The sequence below is a fragment of the Hypanus sabinus genome, chromosome 18 (genome assembly GCF_030144855.1).
Source record: "Hypanus sabinus isolate sHypSab1 chromosome 18, sHypSab1.hap1, whole genome shotgun sequence".
Classification (NCBI taxonomy): Eukaryota; Metazoa; Chordata; class Chondrichthyes; order Myliobatiformes; family Dasyatidae; genus Hypanus; species Hypanus sabinus.
Window position 1 is genome coordinate 35,965,547 of NC_082723.1, and position 16,516 is coordinate 35,982,062.

Genomic DNA, 16,516 nt, shown 5'->3' on the forward strand with positions numbered 1-16,516 from the left:
GAAACCAGCCTCAGTGAAGGAGCCCTCATCTTCTGCCATTGGCTGCCGTGCAGAATCATCTCCCCCAGACCTCAGCAGCCAAACCTGCAGGACCGCCTAGAGTCTCTCGGGATCAAAGATTGTTCTCCAGATCACTACGCTGAGCAACACCATAGTTAGACCATAATCTAGTTGTGATGCAAAGAGACAACCTCATTGGCTTGGAAGGGCAAGCTATGATGATTGACAGGTTAGGTGACCAATGACAGGAATAAATTGATGGAAATGGAAAACCCAAGAATACGTCCAGGTTCCATAAGGTGTCGTAGGTGGGTGGGGGGGGGGGGGTGGAGACAGTGGGGATAAGCTCACTATCCATTGGATGCTCCCAATGGTGCGTGTATCTCAGATAGTTTTAGGGTTACTGGTGCCTTAAAATCAGCTGCTTCGGGTGGATGGGGTTTGACAGCTCAAAGAGAAGGAAGTCTCTGAACTCAAACCTCTGCTGCCTGGTGGTTATACCCACTCATGGGGAAGGCTTCGGGAGTGAACCCCGAGGGGAAAGTCTGGAGCTAGAGTCCCTGAGGCAGTCCTATGTGTACTGGCAATTCCTGCAACGCCGCTGGTGTCAAACTGTATCGGTCTCTGTCACACGAGGGGCTGGTGCCCACGATGGAGCGGACTAAGTTTGCAACTCTCCGTAGCTTATTCCAATCCTGCGTAGTAGCCCTACCCCACAGACGTTGATGCAGCCAGTTAAAATGCTCTCCGTGGTACATCTGCAGAAACTAGTGAGCATCATTGGTGACATGCCAACTCTCCTCAAACTCCTAATGAAATACAGCCTCTGTCATACCTTCTTTGTAGCCGCATCGATATGTTGGGACCAGGTTCGATCCTTAGAGATCTTGACACCCAGGAACCTGAAACTTCTCACTCTTTCCACCCCGAGGTTTGGTTTGTGTTCCCTCGACTTACCCTTTCTGAAGTTCACAATCCGATATTTGGTCTTAATGACGTTGAGTGCAAGGTTGTAGATGGTATTTGAGCTGTGCCTAGCCGCACGGTCATGGGAGTAGAGAGTAGAGCAGTGGGCCAAGCACGCATTCATTCGCATTGATTGTCAGCGAGGTGGAGATGTCGTTTCCGATCCACACAGATTGTGGAGCTTTTCGATCAGAACTGTAGGAATGATTGTATTAAACACCGAGTTATGGTCAATAAACAACACCCTGACACAGGTGTTTATATTGTCCAGGTGCTCCAAGGCCTCGGGGACCGGCAAATTTCAGTGGCTCCAGGTCCTTGCTGAGACAGGAGTTAAATTAGATCAGATTGGATTCAACTTCATTGTCATTGTGCTGAGTACAGATACAAAACCAAATGGAATGCAGTTAGCATCTAACCAGAAATGCAAAGAATGGTGTTGTTTACAAAATAACTGCAAATTAAAAGTGCTACAACCCACAAATATAAAAGTACCGATACAGTACAATACGGGTGCAATATTGTTCAGCGCTGTGATGTGAGGTTCAGCAGGGTCACAGCCTCAGGGAAGAAGCTCTTACTGTGCCTGCTGGTGCGGGAGCGGAGGCTCCTGTAGCGCCTACCGGATAGGAGGAGAGTAAAAAGTCCATGAGGTGTATCCTTGATAATGCTTTTCACCCTGCCCAGGCAGTGTTTATGGTAGATGTTCTCAATCTAGCCATGATCAATATCTCAAAGCACTTTCTCACCATAGACGTGACTGCTACTGGACATTAGTCACTAAGGCAGCTCACCCTGCTCTTCCTGGGCACTGGTAAGATTGTTGGGAACTTCCCTCTGAAGCAAGGAGAGGTTGGAAAGGAACACACCCACCTGTTGGTTGGCACAGGTTTTCAGAGGGCCTGTTGCCTAGCAAAGGGTTCACCCTCTTGAAAGACACTGACGTTGGCCTCTGAGACAGAGATCACAGGGTCACCAGACGCTGCAGGGGTCATAAGAAATAGGAGCGGGAGTTGGCCACCTGGCCAGTCGAGCCTGCCCCGCCATTCAATAAGATCATGGCCGATCTGGCCATGGACTCCTCTCCACCCTGCTGCCTTATCCCCCTAACCCTCAATTTCCCTATCTATCCTGAGGTAGCCTCCACTGCCTCATAGCTGTAGTTTTATTCTCCCTTTCGAAGTGAGCGTAAAAGACGTTGATCTCAGGTAGAAGCAGAAGAAATCCCAAGGTACTAATTTAGAGAAGAACAGAAGTATTCTCCTGTGTCTAAACGTACTGTGTTGAAGACACATGATCTGGTTTTCGTCACCCTGCTGTTTATTGGAGCTTGCTGCCTGCTTTATACTCGACTCTTGTATTTACATTGAAAAGTGTAGTTGGCTGTGAAACGTCTCAGGACTATTTGAGGTTGTGAAAACATTGTACTGATGCAAGTTTGTCTTTTTAGTATTCTTGGATGTCAGCACATCTTTTCCTCTGGTTCTAATACTCAGCTTCCACAGTGAATCTTGCGGAGACAACCCTCATCATGTGAAATCTCACCAGTGAAGGGCATAGAAATGGAATTTGTATTTACATTGAAGATACTACAAATGTGGGTGGCAGCTTTCTTTGCCGGTGATGGATTTGCTTTATTTTCCACTTATCCCTGTGACTCTGTTCCCCTTCAGGGAGTGACCTTTCAAAACCAAATAACGTCCATGTGCATCAACAACAGGCTGGGTAGATCAAATGATCTCCCTTGTCTGCTATTGTCAGTCTCTTTGTGCTCTTATTATAATCCTCTCTAAAGGAGAAGCTCACCCAATACAGCTCGTTAAGTTAATTTTCTTCTTATATAGGGTTAAAAGTTGTTCTACCCCAGCCTGGCTAGAATTTGATTCAAATTCTCTCAGGTTGAACTCAGGCCATATTTACTGGTAACTCTCTGTTCCTGCACTCCGTTTTATGGGCCCAGCTGATTTGCTGGCTGCCGTATAATCAGCTAATCTAGCAGAAAATGAAAAGTGAAGCTGCTAGACTTCACTTTTCATTCCACAGCGTTCACTTTAGTATGATTGATGAATTTAATGGATTGAATGAGGTTGAAAAGATTGGACACTGGGAGCTGGACCGCAACACAAATGAATGTAAAAATGATTTTCAAATATGTTCCCCAAGACCTTAATTCAACAGAGTTAGTAACTGCACCTTCAGGGAATCGCGAGGGATCTTAGCACAGTTTACATTTTAAGTGAGACAGAGAGAGAGAGACAGACACTATTTGCAGAATGTCCCTAGAAGCAAATTATTTACAAATATTCCCTACAATATGTATATTATTAGTAATATACTGGTGTGGTCTTTGCTTGCTTTTGCATTAATTTATTTTAGTATACATTTCCTATTGCAATTTATAGTATTTTTATGTACTGCTACTGCAAAACAACAAATTTCAAGACATACATCAATGATATTAAACTGGATTCTGGTTCTGGACTGAGGGTTGGTTAATTGTCAGAAAATACAGAGCACATTAATATTTGTCAGTCTTCATCCATTTACGTATAGTTCTTTCATAAAATTCTATTCCTTACCTGTATGTGCCCGCAAGAAAATGTACCTCAACTTAGTATATGGTAACATATTATATAAAGTATTCAACCCCCCCCCCCAGAAGTTTTCATGTTTTATTGTTTTACAACATTGAATCACAGTGGATTTAATTTCCCTTTTTTGACATTGATCAATAGAAAAGTGAAAACAAATTTCTACAAATTGGTCTAAATTTATTACTAACATTAAACAAAATAATTGATTGCATAATTACTCACCCCCTTTAAGTTAGTATTTAGTAGATGCACCTTTGGCAGCAATTACCACCTTGACTCTGTGTGGATAGGTCTCCATCAGCTTTGCACATCTGGACACTGCAATTTTGCCCCATTCTTCTTTACCATACTGCTCAAGCTCACTCAGATTGCAAGTGAACAACTCTTTTCAAGTCCAGCCACAAATTCTTAATTGGACTGAGGTCTGGACTCTGACTTGGCCACTTCAGGACACTATCTTTGTTTTTAAGCCATTCCTGTGTAGCTTTTACTTTATTCTTGGTGTCATTGTCTTGCTGCAAAACAAATCAGCTCCCAAGTTGCAGTTCTCTTGCAGACTGCATCAGGTTTTCCCCCAGGATTTCCCTGTATTTTGCTGCATTCATTTTACCCTCTACCTTCACAAACCTTCCAGGGCCTGTTGCAGTGAAGCATCCCCACAGCACGATGCAGCCACAACACAGTGCCTCTCGGTAGGGACGGTGTGTTTTTGATGATGTGCAGTGTTGGCTTATGCCAAACATAGCGTTTAGTCTGATGGTCAAAAAGCTCAGTTTTGGTTTCATCAGACCAGAGAACCTTCTTCCAGCTGACTTCAGAGTCTCCCACGTGCCTTCTGGCAAACTCTAGCTGAGATTTCATGTGATTTTTTTTTCACAACAGTGGCTTTCTCTTTGCCACTCTCCCATTGAGCTGTGACTGGTGAAGCACCCGGGCAACAGTTGTTGTACGCACAGTCTCTCCCATCTCAGCCACTGAAGCTTGTAACTCCTCCAGAGTTGTCATAGGTTTCCTGGTGGCCTCCCTCACTAGTCCCCTTCTTGCACACTCAGTTTTTGAGGATGGTCAATGATTGACTTAACTTTCAATAACCTTTTCTCAGAGTTGCTTGGAGTGTCTTCATGGTGTAGTTTTTGCCAGGATACTGACTCACCAGCAGTTAGACATTCCAGATACAGGTGTATTTTTACCACAGTCAATCGAAACACCTTGACTGCACACAGGTGATCTTGATTTATCTAATTAGGTGACTTCTAAAACCAATTGGCTGAACCAGTGATGATTTGGTGTGCCATATTAAAGGGGGATTGTGAATACTTACGCAATCAATTATTTTGTGTTTTCATTTAGATAACTTTGTAGAGATCTGTTTTCACTTTGACACAAAAGTCTTTTTCTGTTGATCAGTGTCAAAAAAAGCCACATTAAATGTTGTAAAACAATTAAAACACAAACATTTCCGGGGGGGGGTGGCGGGGAATACTTTTTATAGGTGCTGCAGAGTATGTACTTTGATAATAACTTTTACTTTGAACTTTGAAATAGAAAGTAAGGATATGTGGCTTATTTTCAGACTGGGAGGCTGTGACTGGTGATTGCTCCAGGCATTTCTACTGGGGCCCATCTGTTCATCACCTATATCAGTGAATTAATACATGCGGGTTTGGTGATGCTCCTGAGTGGAGTGGCAGTGTGGGGAGGATGCAAAGAGACTTCAAGGGGAGGAGAGTGATTTAATGAGGCTGTGGAAAATAATGTGGGGTCATGCTTTGGTGGAAAAAGGTGAAAAATGGACCTTAAGTTAAGTGGTGAGGTATTTAAAAGTTTTAGTGCTGGGGAGGAGGGGTGGGTGGCTGTTCTTTTACACAAATCACTCCTGAAGTTAACATGTCAGTGCAACAAGCATTTAGGAAGCAAGTGGTATGTTAGAGGAGAACAGAAATGTACAAGTGTAGATGCCCTGGGAGAAGGCCATGAGGGACAGGCGCTGGAGAAGCCGTGCTTGACATACGTTACCAGTCTGGTCTCCTCACCCAAGGGTGGAGATGCTTTATATAGGAAAACAAAGGTTCATCTTATAGTTTCCTGGGGTGGGAGGGATTGTCTTGTGAGGAGAGATTAAACCAACTAAGCCTATATCCTAATCACAAACAAGAGAATATCTGCAGATACTGGAAATCCACAGCAACACACTCAAAACACTGGAGGAACTCAGCAGGCCAGGCAGCATCTATGGAAGAGAGGACTCAACCCGAAACGCCCACTGCACTCTTTTCCAAAGATACTGCCTGAGTTCCTCCAGCATCTCCTGTCTCTGATGCCTAGCCTATATTCTACAGAGTTTCAGAGGTGTGAGTTGACCTCGGTGAAATGTACACAATTCTTCAAGGGCTTGAAAGGGTAGATGTAGGATATTGTTTCCCCTGAGTGGTGTGTCTATCCTTAAATTAAAGCATCAGCCTTTCAACAGACGAAAGGTGTGGTGCCTCAGGAAACCTCTGCCTGAGAGTGCTGTGCAGACTCGATGTATTCAAAGCAGTGAGTTTTCAAATGAATAATGGAATAGAGTTTAAGTGCAGGAGGGTAAAAGATCAGATCAGGTTTGGCTTCACTGTGGCTGGGTCACGTTTGATCTTTAGGATATCAGTATTTACAGCAGCCTCCTCCAAAGCCTGACTGAGGAATTATCCCGCTCCGCTTGGGAAATAGTGCGAGAATCGAGAAGGCAGGAGACGGGAGGAAGCCGAGAGAAATGTATCAGGAAGAGACCGGGAGTTTCCCAAAGACAGTCCTCACCCCCTTCAGAAGAGCCATAAGGTTTAGCTAACTTTAAAAATGTTGAGAAGCTAAACGAAGCAAAAGTAGACAGTGATATACCTATCTCGAGAAATACTTATTATAATGTGGATTTTATATTACTTAGTTGTTATTCTTTATTCACTCACTTACTCCTTTTTCTCCACCAAAATGAGAATATATATGTATATATATACGTATGTGATGTGTGTGGGTGTATATATATGAGGAGTACACAGGGAAATCTTTTCTGTGTAATGGATTTGTTCACTGACTTTTATGAATACTGCAATGGGGGCCCTCAACTCACAAGTAGGAGGGGTTATCCCCCACAGCTAGACATTTCCTCTAGCTCAACGCAGGGTCACCTACTAGAGACCTCAGCCTTGGAATCACACGTTCGTTGCCATTTTTGTTATTATTTGCGTTTCTTGGTTCTTATTTGTTCAGGGAGTAGATTGATTAAGTTTTATTCTAATTTCAGTGATACATTTACAGATAAATACAGATGGCTAAGGACAAGGTAAAATTCATTTCTTTTAATGTCAATGGGCTATTAAATCCAATCAAACATAAGAGAATTTTATCCAATTTGGAACAATTTGATTCATACTGGGAAAAATGGTTTAACTACATAATGCCTCATAGGCCTGGTTTTATTCTCACAAATCAATGAATCTGTTGTAAAGAAAAGATCACTCCCTACTTGTACATAGTTCTTTCCTTTTGCTTGTTTTTTCTTTCCACTCTTTTCTATAAGTGTATACCCCAGATAAATACTTTGTGGAGATTTGTGATATATATGATTATATATGTACAATGTCTGAAATACATCTTATGGAAATGTTTGTTTCATGATGAACTTCAATAATAAAATAAATTACAAAAAGAGCAGCCTCCTCCACCAACACTTCTCGAACCCCAGCGTCCTTGCATTTGACTCTCAGAAAGTGCGAAAACTTTTCAGACCATGCCACATTAGTATTCACGATTAGCAGGTCTCGGGGACAGTTCTGAAATGTGTGGGGTTTACTGTTCCACTGTTAAGGTACACTGCATTTGTTCCCGAGCCTGAAATCAAAACTCTGCACCAACCCCCCCCCCCCCCCCCACTGCCACGTGTAGGTGGGAGTGGGCAGGAATGAGACTGCTGCTTATTAGCCCAAGGAAACCAGGTCAATGACAGTTTCTAAAGCACTTCCACAGTCACCTCAGCACAGACTCGAGAGTTAAGCCACACGACACAGCTGGCTGAGTTTTAATTTATAAAACTGATATGGATGATGCGTCTGTGTCTCCAAACAGGAAAATTGGGCTCTGTAGCCATCAAAAGTGCATGATGTTTTATTACCTGAGGGTGTCTCCACTGTCCAGATGAATAACTTCCCGAGAATGTTATGTAAGCATGTACATTTTAAAATTTTGATCAGTGTGGGGCCAATTGATGTGAAAATCTTCTAGGCTCTCAGCAAGATGTCGGAAGACAGTGTGACCTGTCTAAATATTCCTCTCCTTCAAACAGAGATCTGGCTCTCTTCAAAGCACAGTCACTCAAAGGCTGGTTTCCTGTTTCCAACCAAACGTGTTCCTCAAAGTATTTAAAATATAAACCTGCTTTATCCCACAGTGGAATCCTGGATAATCTCTTCTCTTCCCTGCACAAATTGCTGGTCCAGAAGGGCCATTCCTCTCCTATCACCAGCCTCTCTCCCTCAGATACTTTGTCGTTCAATCTTAAAACATAGGAGCAGAATTAGGCCATTCAGCCCATTGAGTCTGCTTTGCCATTCCATCATGACTGATTTATTATCCATCTTAATCCCATTCTCCTGCCTTCTGCCCGTAACCTTTGATGCCCTGACTGATCAAGGACCTGTCCACCTCAGAGTTGGAAGTTTGTGGGTTCAGTTCCCACTTGAGCAGAACCATCCCCAGCTGAAAATCCAAATACAGTACAAAGAGTGTGCCACACTGCTGAAGGTGCCATTTTCAACCTGCTCTTGACACAAGTGAAACATCCCTCGACACTAGACTGAGGAAGTGCATGAGAGGTCTCCCCATTGTCCAGAGGTCAATATTTATTCCTCATCTACCACCCACAGAACAGATCATCTGGCTATTAACATGAGCACAGCTACTCCCACTGGAGTTAAGTGCCACAAATCCATGCTAATAACTGTCCTCCAAAAGTACTTCATGGCTGCTAAGTGCTTTAGGATTTAATGGCATGTGCAAAGTGTTATGCAAATAAAAAATCTGTTGTTATAGAAGGAGCATTTAATGACTGCATACATTTTCCATTAAATCTTCCTTATGGCAAATCCTGAAACTCTACAATGAAGTGAATGTGCACTGTTTTTGTATGCTAACACCTCAAAAGACTTTTCTCTTTCCAGACTATGAAACTCACACCATAAATACAAAATTGGAAATCTGTCTTTCTTTCTTTATTCCCCCCCCAAACTAATTAACACAGGGCAGGTGGGTGGGGGGGGGATGTGACATTTGACAGATACATCCATTATTCCACAGCATAAAGCAAAATTCCTTGCATTTCTATCGGTATCTGCCGAGGGACCCTCGCACAGGACGATTTACTTCCATTCCATTCCATGGGCTCTAAGGTCAATGTAGGTCCCACATATTCTGTGGCTGTTGAGCAGTAAACACTTGCGGAGCGAAGCTTCAAATTACATTTATCATTAAAGTACGTATGCAGTTCACAACCCCGAGATTTGTCTTCCCCACAGACAGCCAATAAACAAAGAGACACAGAACCAACCCGTTCAAAGAAAAAACACCAACCCCCCCCCCACCTCTGTGTGCAAACTGCAACAAAAGAAAAAGGAGCAAAAACACGGAATATAAAGCACAAACTCAAGAGGCATATTTAAGCTCGGCTCATTGCTCATCCGCAGGCTGTCTGTCCCGACTCAGAAGTCGCCCAAAAGTAGCAACGAGATGAAAGGAGCAACCGGAACTGGGACAGGTGGGCATTTTTAGGACTTTGCACTCTCCTGCGGCCTTTTGGAGGGCCTTCTGAATGTTTGCGCTATCGTCTGGTATGGAAGAACTAATGCAGAGGATCAGGGAAAGCTGCGGGTGTTTGTAAACCCAGCCAGCTCCAGCAAAGGCACTAGCCTTCCCACCACTGAGGACACCTTCATAAGGCGATGTCTCAAGAAGGCAGCATCCATCATTAAGGACCCTCATCTCCTAGGACATGCCCTTTTTTCAGTACTTGCATCAGGAGCCTGAAGCCACACACTCAACATTTCAGAAACAACTTCTTCTCCCTCCACCATCAGATTTCTGAACAGTCCATGAACCCTGCCTCACTATTTTGCTCTCTTTCTGCACTACTTATTTTTTTAAATATTTCTTGTTGTAGCTTGTAGTGATTTTTCACCTATTGCACTGTACTGCTGCTGCAAAACAACAATTTTCATGACAGTAGTGCCTTTTGTGGATAGCCTAAGATGCTTGCAGGAAGTCAGGGATCACTGCTGATCAATAGAGCATGATGTTATGTTTTGTAACTTTGAAAGAAAAGCACAGAATCGGGAATAACGTGTATACTTCTTAGTCTCAGTTTTAGTGAGATGACATGGTGGTGTGATAACGTATGCCATTCACATACTTTTACATATAACCCATAATGAATTATGTAAACAACAAGGAATGCATAATCAAACAATATATTTACAATATTTCTCAAATATTATTGAAATATTAAATACACTACACTCCTCCGTGCTTAGTTATAAACTTAGTTATATATAACTAACTGCTTAGTTATATATATCTACTATACAGACATCCACTGCATAGTAAATTTTAATTTGTAGAGATTCAATTGCTGTAGAGGATTTCTTACTCTTGTGGGATAACATCTTTCCTGACAAGGGTTGAAGGGTTACTCTGCTTGGCAGGTGAGACTTGTGGCTGTGAAACAATCTCATGATCTGGGGCCTCCTCCATGGTGGCTGTAGGAGAGGACTCAGAGACAGCTCTGGGCACCTTTCTTCTCTAACAATTGACGCTGCTCTCCTCAACTGATTGGTGTGTCATCTCCAGCTGACATCTGACGCAATCTCCACCGTGTAGGAAAGTGGTCCAGTTTGGTCCTTAATCTTTCCAAGCACCCGCTTTCGATCACCTCGGTAGTGATTGACAAATCCTAAAAAGGACCCCAAATGCGACACGTCCTTTGGCCTTGAGCTGCTTAGCACATCTCAGCACACTTGTGTAATTCTTGTGCATCGATGGTGTGACCACAGTAAGTAATACTTGGTTTAAAGAATTTACACTTATTGTGTCATGCTCTGAGCCCACAATCTTCTAGTCTTTTTAAAACTGTCTTGAGATTTTGTAGATGTTCCTTGTTATCCTAACCAGTAATAGTGAGTGCCTGGGGAGCCTTGCAGCACCTGCTCCTTGGCATTCAGACAGAGTGCAAATGCGGATACTGCTTCAGAAATAAGCCCATTATAGTGATAAAGCCACTTGCGAGTGTTTACAGTGAGATAAGCTTCTAGCTTATCTAGGTGGGCCTCAGCTAAGTCCACTTTGCTGAAGTGTTTTCCTCCAGAATGCTTTGCAAAGGTATCTTCTACCCTGGGCAGAGGGTATTGATCTACTCTCAGTACTGGGTTGATGGTGACCTTAAAGATCACTGCAGATCCTTACTGACCTATTCTTCTTATCTACTGTGACCACTGGACTCCACTCAACCTTGGGAAAAATTCCCTCAGTCTCCATATGACTCAGCTCATTTTTCAGCGCATCATTAAGCCCATTACTGAAGTGACGATGCATGGACAATTTCTTCAATTCAGCCACATACACTGAAATGGACTCCCCTTCCTTTTGATTCCACTTATGAAAGCTAAATTGTTCTGCAATCATCAGTGGTTTTGGTTCTAAATGTTCCTGTATTATGTTAATGACATCAGCAAAGCTCGTATCAGCTGGTTTGTTGGAGCAGTTAAACTTTTCAGCAAATTGTATTATATTCAGCAAAACTGGCACTCATATCTTATCAGGCATTCCATTTGTTTTAAAATACTGCTCAGATTGTTCAATATACATCACCCAGCTCTGCAATCAGACGTGTCTATCTTTCTGATGTACCAGCCACTTCTGCTTTTTAAAAAAGAGTGTATTGTTGTTATCAGCTGGTACTCACTGTTTCTGAACCTGTGAATCTTGTCCGTTTTCTGCTTCTTTTTTTTTACTCGACTGTCTCTCCCCTTTTCTGAAGAGACACATGTTGCACTATTTTTAAAATCTCAATCTGTCTCTCAATTCTTGTGAAGAAAAGAAGTGTTGTGCTTCAACAGGTTCATTTTAAAACTTCCTTGTTGCCACTGTTATGTTTTGTAACTCCAAAGCATAAAACTAATCGAAAGAACACGCAGCCCAGAATAACGTGTACGCTTCTTAGTGTTGCTTTTAGTGAGGCATGGGCTTATGTCATGGTGGAATTGATGACGTATGGCATTCACATACTTTTACATATAGCCTGTAATGAAAATGATACTTCTATTAAATTTGAAAAGATATGGAGACCATTTATTCAATATTTTCATATGATGTAATATGACCCTGTTTCAAGCCTATTTGATTTTCCAGCTTTAGTTTTATATATGTTGAGAGGATTGGAGTTGACGACACTGATGATTTTGTATTCTTGTGAGATATTATAAACAGCCCTTTTTATTCTTTTTCCAGTTTTTCTTTCTCTCTTTTACTTTTTTTGCTTTTTTTTCTTTATTAGCCATTAGATTATTAGTTTAGTTTTTTTTTTGCATAATATATTTTTTTCTTTTTTCTGTTTTTTTTATATTATATATTATGATATACCCAGATTTACCTTGTTCATATATATATACTGTATCGTTCATGATTTGGGAATACTCATTTATACTGTAATCATTGCTTATGTATTCTTTCATGTGCAATGGAAATGTGTATGTTTGTAATCCCGTTACCTATATATCAATTGTATTTTGTTCATATTATTAATAATAATAAAAAGATTGAAAAAGAAAGAAAGAAAATGTAAACACCAAAGAATGCTTCATCAAACAATATGCTTATAATATTGCTCAAATATTAATGTAATATTCAATACACTCCAAGTTTGTGGATGACACGAAGCTGGGTGGCGGCATTATCTGTGAGGAGGATGCTAAGAGGATGCAGGGTGACTTGGGTAGGTTAGGTGAGTGGGCAAATTCATGGCAGATGCAATTTAATGTGGATAAGTGTGAGGTTATCCACTTTGGTTGCAAGAACAGGAAAACAGATTATTATCTGAACGGTGGCCGATTAGGAAAAGGGGAGATGCAACAAGACCTGGGTGTCATTGTACACCAGTCATTGAAGGTGGGCATGCAGGTACAGCAGATGGTGAAAAAGCCAAATGGTATGTTGGCATTCATAGCAAAAGGATTTGAATGGTATGTTGGCATTCATAGCAAAAGGGAGGTTCTACTGCAGTTGTACAAGGCCTTGGTGAGACCGCACCTAAAATATTGTGTACAGTTTTGGTCCCCTATTTTGAGGAAAGACATTCTTGCCATAGAGGGAGTACAGAGAAGGTTCACCAGATTGATTCCTGGGATGTCAGGACTTTCATATGAAGAAAGATTGGATCGACTAGGCTTATACTCTCTGGAATTTAGAAGATTGAGGGGGGTTCTTATTGAAATATATAAAATTCTAAAAGGATTGGACAAGCTAGATGCAGGAAGATTGTTTCCGATGTCGGGGAAGTCCAGAATGAGGGGTCACAGTTTAAGGATAAAGGGGAAGCCTTTTAGGACTGAGATGAGGAAAAACTTCTTCACACAGAGAGTGGTGAATCTGTGGAATTCTCTGCCACAGGAAACAGTTGAGGCCGGTTCATTGGCTATATTTAAGAGGAAGTTAGATATGGCCCTTGTGGCTAAAAGGATCAGGGGGTATGGAGAGAAAGCAGGTACAGGGTTCTGAGTTGGATGATCAGCCATGATCATACTGAATGGCGGTGTAGGCTCAAAGGGCCGAATGGCCTACTCCTGCACCTATTTTTTATGTTTCTATGAATGACTTCTGGACTGTGAGGTGATAATCTTCAAGCCATCCTTTCCTCAGACCACAATGTCTATGCTGGTGCTGTCTGCCTTCACCAAGAGTTGGTTCCTGAGATATGATAATTATTAAAGCATAATTATTATCATAATGGTATACACAATTCAGGAAGAACTGTGTGAATTAAGCAATGTAGTTAATGAATCATTGGTGAGATCAGAAGTGCAGAATCTTTTTGAGAGTGTGCCCAAATCAGCGATAATCTTCTAGAAAATCTCTTGTATTCTATATTAATTTTGTGACAAGACTATCACTGATTAATGAATTAGTAACAATAATTATGTACTTAAAGGGAAAAAAAGATGAGTCCTGTTGTTTACTTACTTGTATCATCATTTTACTATTAGTAACAGCAGAACAGACACAGATTGAAATAAAAGAAGCATTTTAGAAAAGCAGTTCAAAAATAATTGATATGAATCTTTCAAAGAGACAACTTAAAAATAACAATTTTATGTGGCCATTTTCTGTCCAAATGCTGATGTGTTCACCAGGTCTGCAAAACGTATCATCAAATGTCTTGTGCTATCAGAATGTCTAGCTGACGCCAAACCAGCATGAGCATTTCATGTAAAAACATCACTGCTCTTGAGTTGTATAACATCATTTGCTGCATCATTTAGCATTAATCATTTTATATCTTCTTAGGGTTTAAAGAATCAAGGGGCATCACTGCATGCTGAGTGCCAACAGAATTTTTGCATGTACCACCTTTGGCACACGTGCCACGGGGTTCCCCATCCTTAGCTCTGACAATGGCTGGAGATGTCTGTCCAGCTTAATTCCACCCCGATAGAAGGGTTGTAAGGTCTGTGGAAGTCTGCAAAGGTGATTTATGGGAATGATACCAGAGGTAAGGAATGTTGGGACCAGGGAATATTTAATACAGGCAAAGTCTTTTGAAGACGAGTTGGGATTTAGAAACAAGTAGAAGGGTTAGTATCATGATGCCACAGATTTATCTTATGGTGAAAAAGGCTCCAGGAAGATTTTTATTTAAACAATCACTCAATGGGTGGTTATGATCTGGAAAGGGCAATACTTTAGATTCATTATAATTTTCATCGGGGAAATACATAAATATTGGTTGCATTGGTTGCAAACTCCCTCAGAGTTTCAGGGAGCTGGGTTCAATTATGCTGTCAGAGTGGAGTTTGTATGTTCTCTCTGAGGCCTCATAGGTTTCTTTCTATTTCACCAAAGATGTGCTAGTAGATTAATTAGCCATTGCAAATTACCCCTTGGTGCAGCTATCTGGGAAATAAATAATCAAGTTGATGGGCATTAGTTGCAGGGAATATGTTGACAAGGAGGGCAGTGGAATAGATGGGATTGCTCTGCTGGGAGATGGCATGGACCCACCAGACTGACAGCTCCTGTGTTGCAATAAGTATCAAGAATAATAGGGATAAGGGATGGTTCAGCAACAGCCATGCATTCTGTATGGTTCTTGATTGTATGAATTAAGAATTATAAAATTTGAAGTGTTCCTTTGAATAATTGCCAGTTTTCATGCGTCACTGGAAGGCTGACAGGTTTTGGCCGTCACTTCTCGTCCTTTATGTTGGGCCTTTGTGAGAAAGTACATGCTGGATTAGAAGGGTATTTTTCTAACACAATTGTGAATTTAAACTATGACCAAACATAACAATGGTCCAGAACTTAAGGGTCAGTGAAAAACATAGCTCTGCAAGTGTTAACTTCTGCTTAAAGCAAAACTGTCTGAATAAAGATAGTCAGAATTTGTGAAATGAGATAAGCCAGGGACAAATGCTGGAAAGCAGCACAGTGAATGTGATGACTGGATTCATTTTGGGATGATAAATGAGTCATCGTCTGGTGCTTTATAGCAACTGCCTCATTGCTGGGATGTTTTGTTCTGAATAACTATACCAGGACATAATGAATCATATTGGACACTACACTCACAGCTAGAGGCCCAGAGACATTTTAAGCTTCCTTTCATGACTTACAGAGATGAATAACAGAAGACTTAAGGATAACAACAACTCTCCCAGGAAACACAAACCACTATTTCTCAAAGACATTGGACAAATCAACAACATGTTAAACACAAGAGTTGCAAATCCATTTCAGACGTGAGATTGGAAACCCCTTGTACCCTGTTCAGGAACGTTGCGATCAGAGGTGAAGAAACAAATACAGTTTTGTTAGAGAGGGCGTTCTGGGATTTTGACCCAGTGACAAGTGGTCAATGGCTGTCTAATCAGGCACCGTGTGTAAGCTGGTGGGAAATCAGATGGAGGTGCTGGTGTTTACATGCACTTGCTGCCTTGGTACCTTTTAAGTGAAGGAAATCTTTGATGTGGTTTGAAGAGGGCTGGTTGACACACTGAAATTACTTTACCTTCAGAACTGCTCCATTCTTCTGTTTAATCTTGGTTTAATCCTCCTGGCCAGCTTGGTGATGATGACATACGTGCAGCCACCACACAGACTTATATGGATGACAGAGGAGTTGTAATGTGGTAGGAGATACCAGCTCACCAAGGTAAAGCTTCCTTTCCCACAGATGCTCTTGCCAGTTACCATATTCCTCCTTCCAACTTTCGGCCAGGTAGGCAGAGGATCAGTCAAGAATTCTTCAAACACTATCCTGATGTTACAACGGTGAGAGGCCTCCAGCTTTCCTATTCCCTCCTCACTTCCTTGTCAACATCAGGGCCAATGAAAGTGGGACACCAAAGACCATGAAGCTTCATCCTGCTAGCTCTGTCTAGAAAACGGTAAGTAACTAGTCAACCACAATCTTCTGGGAAATGTGATTAATAACATCGCCTGGTGAAGAACAATGGCAGGTAGAAAAAATTGGCCAAAGTTGACCTTTCATTGTGTATACAATTCAAGTCATACTCAGTCACTGAACAGGTAATGCCTTTTCAACATTGCCCACTAGCCAGAAGGAAGTCTGGTCATGCCTGAAAACTATCGATGTAATTTAACCCACTACCATTAAAGATTTAGAAGACAGTATATGTCTATTTTGAAAAAAATCTTGTGCT